The following is a 7756-nucleotide window of genomic DNA, read 5'->3' on the forward strand; positions in this document are numbered from 1 at the left end:
AGCTGATTGTGCCCTGTGTGATACCTGAGAGATTCTGGCTCTGACCATCTGTACAATCTGATGTGTCTAAACCTTTCCTGCAGTAGTCCCTGTGGCTTCTTGGCCTCTTCTTTCAGATATAGCCATATAATATGTTTGCAAAGGTGGTGGCTCATCCTCAAGCACAAAAGCAGAGATTAACCAAAATTTTGGGTTGGAAAGGGCTGGAAGAGATTATGCTGTCTGGTCCTGTGCCCTAGAACATCCAATCCACCTTCCCCACTCCTGGTGACACATCTGCCACCTCTGTTTTTCTGGTGGCTTTCATTTTCAACTAGAATTTTACTGGCAAGACTTAAGGCCAGCTTCGAACCTGTGCTGAGAGCACAGATGCCCTGTAAGTCCCCTGTCCTCTGGGAATGTGTCTTTAGGGGGTTGCAGCTTCAGTTAGCTGGGACCCTAGGGTCTCCAGCAGCCAAGAATAAAGTTGGGGAATTAACACAAATGGCTGTAGCCATTTCTTGTGGCTCCTGATGACAACTCATTTACCTCAATATTATTTCCATCCTTTTTTTTTTTCCCCCTCCTCCAAAGCCTCTTCCGTCACCGCCAGCCCCTAAACCCAAATTCATCATAGCCTTGTAGCCATCACAGCCTGCAAAGCATCCTCTTCACATTCTCCTAACGCAATTGCACATAATTAAGCAGTACATTTACATGTCAGACTAAACCCACTGTCCAAGCTGCTCGTTCTGCTTTGTGCAGCGCTGTGCCAGGCATCCTCCAGAAAGGATGCAAATCACAGCACAGAAAACATATTACGAGTGGCATGCAAGATCTGTGCCCACTTTGCCCATTGTGTCAAGAAAACAGAAATGCTTGTCAAAATACCAGCTCGAGTAGGAGCTTGCAGCTTCTGGAGGAATAAAAGAACCATGTTGGCAAGCACAGGACTAGACAGGCAGATGTCCTCCTCTCCACCCACTAGAATTTTATTGGCAATTGAGTTAACAACCTCTTTGCATATGAAAGTAACGGAGAGGCGCTGCTGCGGCCTTGCTGGCAGGAGACTTGGCTGCAAAACCAGTGAGACATTTGACAAGGAAGCAATATGTTAGCAACATCTCTTCATCCGTGTTATCAGGGCCAAATTGCCACGGCACTTGCAGCCATGTGGAGGCATTAGATGCAAAGTGTTAGACGCCCTGCCATTCTTCCTCATCATTTTCCCCTTTCTCTTATTTCTTTTTCAGTACAGCCTGGTCCTGACACTTCTCTTTAAGTGGCTCCAGAGCCAATCCTTCCTTGTGCTGCTGTGCATCTTTAGAAAATAGGCTGCCAGGTGCTGAACACCCACATTTTGAAGTGATTGTTCATGGTAACAAAGGGTTCTGTTTTGTTGTTGTTGTTTTTGTTGTTGTGCTTACTTTTTTTTTTTTTTTTTTTTTCCTGTAGGAACAATTGCATGTTCAAGTTTTCCTTTAAGAGGTCACATGCCCAATCTGATGAATAGGAGGAATGCAGACTGGCAAAGCCTGTCCAACCATTGAATTTTTACAGCAGAATTTGCACCCTGCTTCAGCTGTGCCCATGCTCTTTAGATTTGCAAAGTCCCTGAGTATCTTCAGTGGAAAAACAGGCTTCCCTTAATGGACTCAGAATAACATTGCAGTGCTAAGCTATGGGTCTCTGGAAGCTGTGGCACATCCAAATATGCCTGTGGACCCCCACTAGAAAGGTGCTGTAGGGCAGTACAGAGCAGCCTGAATGAACAGAGGAGCATAACAAAGTCGGCAGTCTCTGGGTCGGGTTGGGAGACCCTGCTTGGATGAGGTGTGCAGCTGAAGTGCTGCCCCTGTGTCTACAGGAGAGAGGGAAGGACAGGAAGTATTCTAGGAAACCTGCCCAATCTCTCACCCAGCCATTGAGCCCTCCCTAAAAAAGCAAGCCCAATAATGCAGCAAGACTTCATAACAAAATTGCTTTCTCACCTGTTCCTTCCAACTCTTTTAGGGCTCATTGGGTTTAATAAGCCATTGCAAATTGCTGGGATCACATTCTGCTGTATGTACAGCTTGGAGGTGAATAACTCATTGGTTAAGCATCAGGGGATTATGGAAAATTCCTGTATGGAGCCAAAGAATGAAATTGTCTCAGAAAAGCTGGAGGCATCCTGCTTCCCCTGCAAAGGTGCTCCTGAAATTGGCTTTTTGTATTTTCCTTTTTCTTCTCCCTTATCACTTCCTCCCAAGCACTTCCCTTCAAGAAGCAGCAGAGGTATCTTCGGTGCTGCTGTTGCTTCTCCTATAAAACATGCAAGCCCCGTGTTCCTGGATTTCAGGATGAGGGCTGCTCTCTTCTTGCTGTTGAGTCTTGGGCTCTGCATCAAAGTGCCATGTGGCTCCTCTCTCCTTCTTGTGCTGTGCTTCACTTCTTCCCCCATCTCTATGCTCTGCTGAATTTTTTGTGGGGTTTCCAAAACTCTTTCTCACTTGTGACACCATCCTGGTCATTAGTTGGGTGTGGCATAGACCCACTGCCCCTTCAGCCTGATGGTCAGTGCACAACTTACCCAGCCCACAACACATTTAAGCACCTCAGCTCACTGTCTTCACTGTTGGGATGGCCAATAATGTCATCTTGTTTTAATATCTAGGCAAGTGTTCAGGTACCACGCATGCAAGGTTTCTCACAACCTTCATGATCTTCCAGCTATTAATATCCTGAGCCCAAGGCCTGACTCTCCTAACCTTGTGCTTTAAAGCCTCTTTCTCCCCCAGGGCCAGCAGCAAGTTGGCATGCCACGGCAGGCCAGGCTCTTGGTACAACTGCAGTGTGTAAGTTGAAGATGAACACTTGTTCTCAGGTGGCTACAGGTTGCTCTCCTTGCAGGTTTTCCCACCTTGCCTGCCAGGCCCAGGTGGGTGAGCACATCTTCCCTGCCTCCCTCCTGCTCCCCTGCCCCTCTCTGGCTTGTTGAGTTGTTGCTCCAGCCCCAAGTGATTTCTGGCTCACAACACTCATTTTACAAGGAGAAAGCAAGATTTTCTCATTGCCTCAGGTGTCTCAGGTGAGTTTAAGCATCACCTTCACTAGGGACAGGTTGGCTGACAGAGAGGTCATCTCTCGCTGAAGTCCCACAGAATTATTTGTACTACAACCACAAAAAAAAATTGAATCCAGAAGTCCTGCTGAAAATCCCACCCCGCAATTTCTTTCTGCTTCTCCCTGTTCCTCTGGATAATGGTCATCTCACCTGAGCAGAGAGATGGACTGGTCACTCATTGCCCCTGCATCCCCAGGCAGACATCACAGTCTGTGCAGTGGCTGAAGGTTCAGTGCTTCAATGGGTGACAGACTGCCTTCCCCAAGAGTCTGGCTAGTGGTGCCAGGTGAGCCTTTCCTTTCTGCCCCCATGGATGCTTTATTCAGTGCTAATTGGAGAAAATTTCTCACATTCTGCGTACACAATCTATGGGGTATGCCTGCTGAATGTCATAACCAGAGGGGCTGCCCCTTGAGCTGCTGGTGAAGCTATCCTAATGTATAACCAGATGTATCCACCACTATAAACACACACTGTGGGTATTTTTCCAGGTTAAAAAGTGCTGCCACAGTTTCACGTTTCTCTTCACGTTTTCCTATTCTGTGCAGTACTCAACAGAACTGTTGCTGCTGTTTCTCTTACGCTGTCAGGGACTTTTGCAGTATGGGATCCAGGAGCAGAGGACATGATGTGCAGTGCAACACTCCTTCTTTTTCAGAAGGAAAACTGCAGTAGTCATGACCTGAAATACTGTGTCATCCCTCAGCGAGTGGAGGCTGAGTTGCTCACCTGTAGATTACTCCTCTCTCAAAACTAAGGAAGGAAAGGGGCCATCAGAGAGGTTCCTCCTGCTCTGCATGCTACATGTTTCTACATTTCTACATGTTTCTACATTTCAACATTTCTACATGTTTCTGCCTGAGGCTGGAAAGGAAATTACCATTTACTTTAAACCTCCAGACAAATGTAGAGCAACTGGGCCAGGTTCAGTTTCAGTAGCTAGGGCTTTCCCTCATTTCTGTGGCAAATGTATAGCTGGCTCCTACACCTGTGACCTGGCTCAGGATGTGTTTAAGGAAGCACCACAGAAGGAGGGGGTACTGCATGGTTTCATGTCATCATGTCATCAGAGCAGTAACAAAACCACTTTTGGCTGTGCTGGGGAATTTTGTGCTGGAGACTAATGAGGGATAACATTCACTCCTCTTACGATCCCCTGTAGATGAGATCCTTGGAGAGGACCGTGTGATTCTCTGCTTTCTACCAACAGCTTTCAGTCAGTGAAACATCTGTTGGTGTCTGGCAATGCTTCCTCCTGGTGCAGGTCTATGGTAGAAGCTGAAGTTGTTTCCCAAATATTCATCTCCCATTACATTTTTCAAAGCAGAAATGTATGGATAACCCTGAACACGTGAATCAACAGCAACAGACACACCAGTAGCTTCCCACTTTTGCACAAAGCCTGAAACATTGGCACCAGGAGCTGTGAACTTCTCCTGTAATGTGAAGGTGAAGAGGAGGTCCATCTTTGCCCAGGCCCACCCTGTCCATATGCAGAATCTTCTGTGGACCTGTCCCACAACATCGTGTCAGAGGTTCATAAGTGTTTATTGCTTAAAAGGCATTTTTAAGCAGACTTGGGCTCCATTTTTTTTTTATTTTTTTTTTATAAATGGCATCTGCCCTGCATCCCCATGGTTTGGAGAGGTTGTTTTCCCAGTGGTGCACACTGTCTTCCCATCAAGGTGCTTTAAATGCTGAACAGACAAATGTGGGAGGGAAACAAGCAATGCTGAAAGGTCACTTGGAGAAAGTCTGCTCTAGGATATGGAGCAGTTGTCTCTGATCTCTCCAGCTATTACCTCAGTCCTCTGCCATGCTGCTTTTTATATCATAGACCACATCACGAAACACATGAAACACAAAAGCGTATGGAATTTTGCTGCTGACTTCCAATGGCTAGTCAAAGCCTAAACAAGCATGGGCAGCTTATTTTCCACTTCCCAGTCCCCAGGCCCCATCCATCACAGAGCTGTGCACCTCCTAATGGCCTGCGTTTCTGGAGGAAAGCAGCTGTTAGAGCACTCGGCATTGCTGTGTTCAATCATAACATCAGAAAAGTGCATAAAATAATGAAAGCAAACTTGCCATTGTCTGAAAAAGAAAGGCTCCTATCATGGAAAGCCATGCTTTCCACAGACATTACTGTATTCCTTTTTCCGCTTGACAGTTTATTCAAGTATCAAAGGCTCAAGTCTCCTGATAATTTCTTCTGGTCAGAGAACAAGCATCTGCTCTCTCTGATTGCAGGTCACTTCTCTCATGCAAAACTTGATTGAGACATGCATGTCAAGGTCAGAAATGAGTCTGAGCTCATACATTGTTTGCCTAAAAAAAACAAGAAGTAGAAAAAGAGATAATAACAAGCCTTTAAAATGGACTTTGGTAATGTGCTTTTGTTGTGAGTATGATGTAAAGAAGAGTTGATTGCTGCATTCTAAGTTATTAATTTCTCATTAGTTGTTAGGTTTAAACCGTTTGGTGGAAAAGGATGATGAAATTTGGATGGAAATCAGCCTATTTGGAAAAGCAGGAAGACTAGATGTTTAGAAAGAGGAAGGTGAAAATGATGTGATTGGAGCATAAAAATAGAGCATTCCAACCAAAATAAAGTGTGCAACTATCAGTAAAACCCCGGGCTGACCACTGGTCAAGAACAGCTTTGCATAAACATCAGCTACCTTCAGAATTCTTGGAGGTGAAATGTATGTGAAAAGTCTTGGCCTCTGGGGGTGTAAAAACAGAAGTAATGCTAGTTTACTCATCTGCTGTTTGCAAGACTGTGAAAAGAAACCCGTGCAGCTCATAAAGAATCATCACCTGCCTTGCAAAATATCCAGGTCTGATGTGCTTGCTAGGTGGAGTGTTTTCTCTCCATCTTTCAGTCTTTCACCCCTGCAAGCTCTTCCACAGTCTTTTCCAATTACAAGCTTCCCCCTGAAAAAGCACACAACCGGCCTTCCACGTCAAACTGGCAATAAAGCTCTTGGGGAAACAATTTCCAGTGTGACATTCGAAAGGGAAATTCTGCCTGGAAGGAAGCACTGTTAGGGTGAGTTCCTGCAGGCCCCAACACAACGAGCCATTCAAACCGTTTGATGCAGTGGACAGGCCCATCACCACCATCTTTGGGAAGGAGAAAAAGGCATTTTTAAGATACTTATTTTTTAAAAAAAACACTTTTACTTTTTCTCCCACAAAATGCTGTCTCTGATGGTCTCCAGAAGAGCATGGGCTGAACTCCATCCTCTTTCATCTGGATCCTGGAGGCGTTCTCACCCCCGCTCCCTCCACCTCCACACCCAATGTCCTTGCCAAGTGCATTGGGAAGAAGCTCTGATCTGGAGCACAACAGCACACACCCTGAAGCTAGCTAGCTTGAGATACTACTGATGAGCTGCCTAAGTGCTTCTCTTCTGTTCCAGCCCAAGATTTGAGGTTCATTCCCCCTGTCCTAGCCAAGCAGAGATTCACAGGCAGAAGAGGGTCTCACTGGTTGGACGACGACGATGATGATGAGCTACTCCAGGAGGCCATGGGGCTTGTCCCCATGCACCCCCTGAACCCTGAGTGTCTGTAGCAGCAGAGCTAGCCACAGTCTGCCTGTCTGAGAGATCCAGCAGAAATAACGTGCCCTGTGGGAATAGGTTGCCTCACCCAGGGCCTGATGGCACGTGTTCTGCCGTTAGCCCAGTGCCTGGTCTAGCTGCAAGCCGAGACCTGCCGTGGTTAATGCGCTGCTAGGAGGCTCGTCTAGCACCTGTGGGAGCCCATCGGCATTAGATTACACTTTGTGATCTTCAGTGGTGTGAAACTAAAATCTCCTGCAACTCATGTGCCCTGTACAGTCCAGATAATGGCATAAGGATGGAACACAGAAAGTAGGGAAGGGCATTCAAAGCACATGAAGTCCTGAGGCTCTCCTGAGCCAAAGCTACCTAGCTCATCCCTGAAGCAACCACCAAAAGAAACTCTTGGTGTTGATCCATGAGTAGCAGCAGATGATATGCCTGCCTGCTAGGGGTAATCTACTGGGTATCGGCAGAGCACAGAACTTCTCTTGAAAGTCTTTGACCACCTCCATGGTATTGTCCATGAGGACTGCAATGCTGTAGGCAGCTTCTGGTGAAATCAAGCAATAGGAAACAAGGGAATATAAAATGTGTGTTCCTTGGAGAGATCTGTATTTTGTCAGCTGATGATCAAGCTTTGCTATCTTTTCTCTTAAATAAATACGCTGTCCCCAAAGGGGGCTGAGCCTAAAGGATCTAAAACATCTAAACCAGGAAGCAAATGATGTCTTGGATACAGTCAAGTTTTCCATATGAAAAAACTAGTCCTAGCCAGAAGGACATTTGCTTGCCTTTCAAATACACTTCTCTCCCTGGCCAGCAGTGAATTCTGAGCCAGGTGACAGGCTGGAAACACAGGACATACCCACACCATGGGCAGCTGTCATCAGGTGCCATGTCCTGGCCACTGCTGCTGGTGAGATGCTGCAGAGGTGAGAAAGGAGAAAAGTCCTCAAGTTGTGTCCTTTCAGCTTTGGGGCAGCATCCAGCCAGAGAGGGGGGTAATGCACTCATTGCAGTCAGACAGCCAGTGAGGATAAATTATTAAACACATGGCTGGGGGGACCTCAGCCACTGTTGATGCCATGCATTTTTAATT

At 46.4% G+C, this 7756-nt stretch overlaps 1 long non-coding RNA gene across 1 annotated transcript; it reads left to right on the forward strand.

The window, feature by feature from the left end:
- Window positions 1-4589: 4589 nt before the first annotated feature.
- On the forward strand, window positions 4590-6824 carry LOC118169806. The gene is made up of 2 exons (XR_004752283.1): window positions 4590-6137; window positions 6310-6824. It is a non-coding gene; the product is annotated as an uncharacterized LOC118169806 (long non-coding RNA).
- The last annotated feature ends 932 nt before the right edge of the window (window positions 6825-7756 follow it).

The sequence above is a fragment of the Oxyura jamaicensis genome, chromosome 7 (assembly GCF_011077185.1).
Source record: "Oxyura jamaicensis isolate SHBP4307 breed ruddy duck chromosome 7, BPBGC_Ojam_1.0, whole genome shotgun sequence".
Lineage (NCBI taxonomy): Eukaryota > Metazoa > Chordata > Aves > Anseriformes > Anatidae > Oxyura > Oxyura jamaicensis.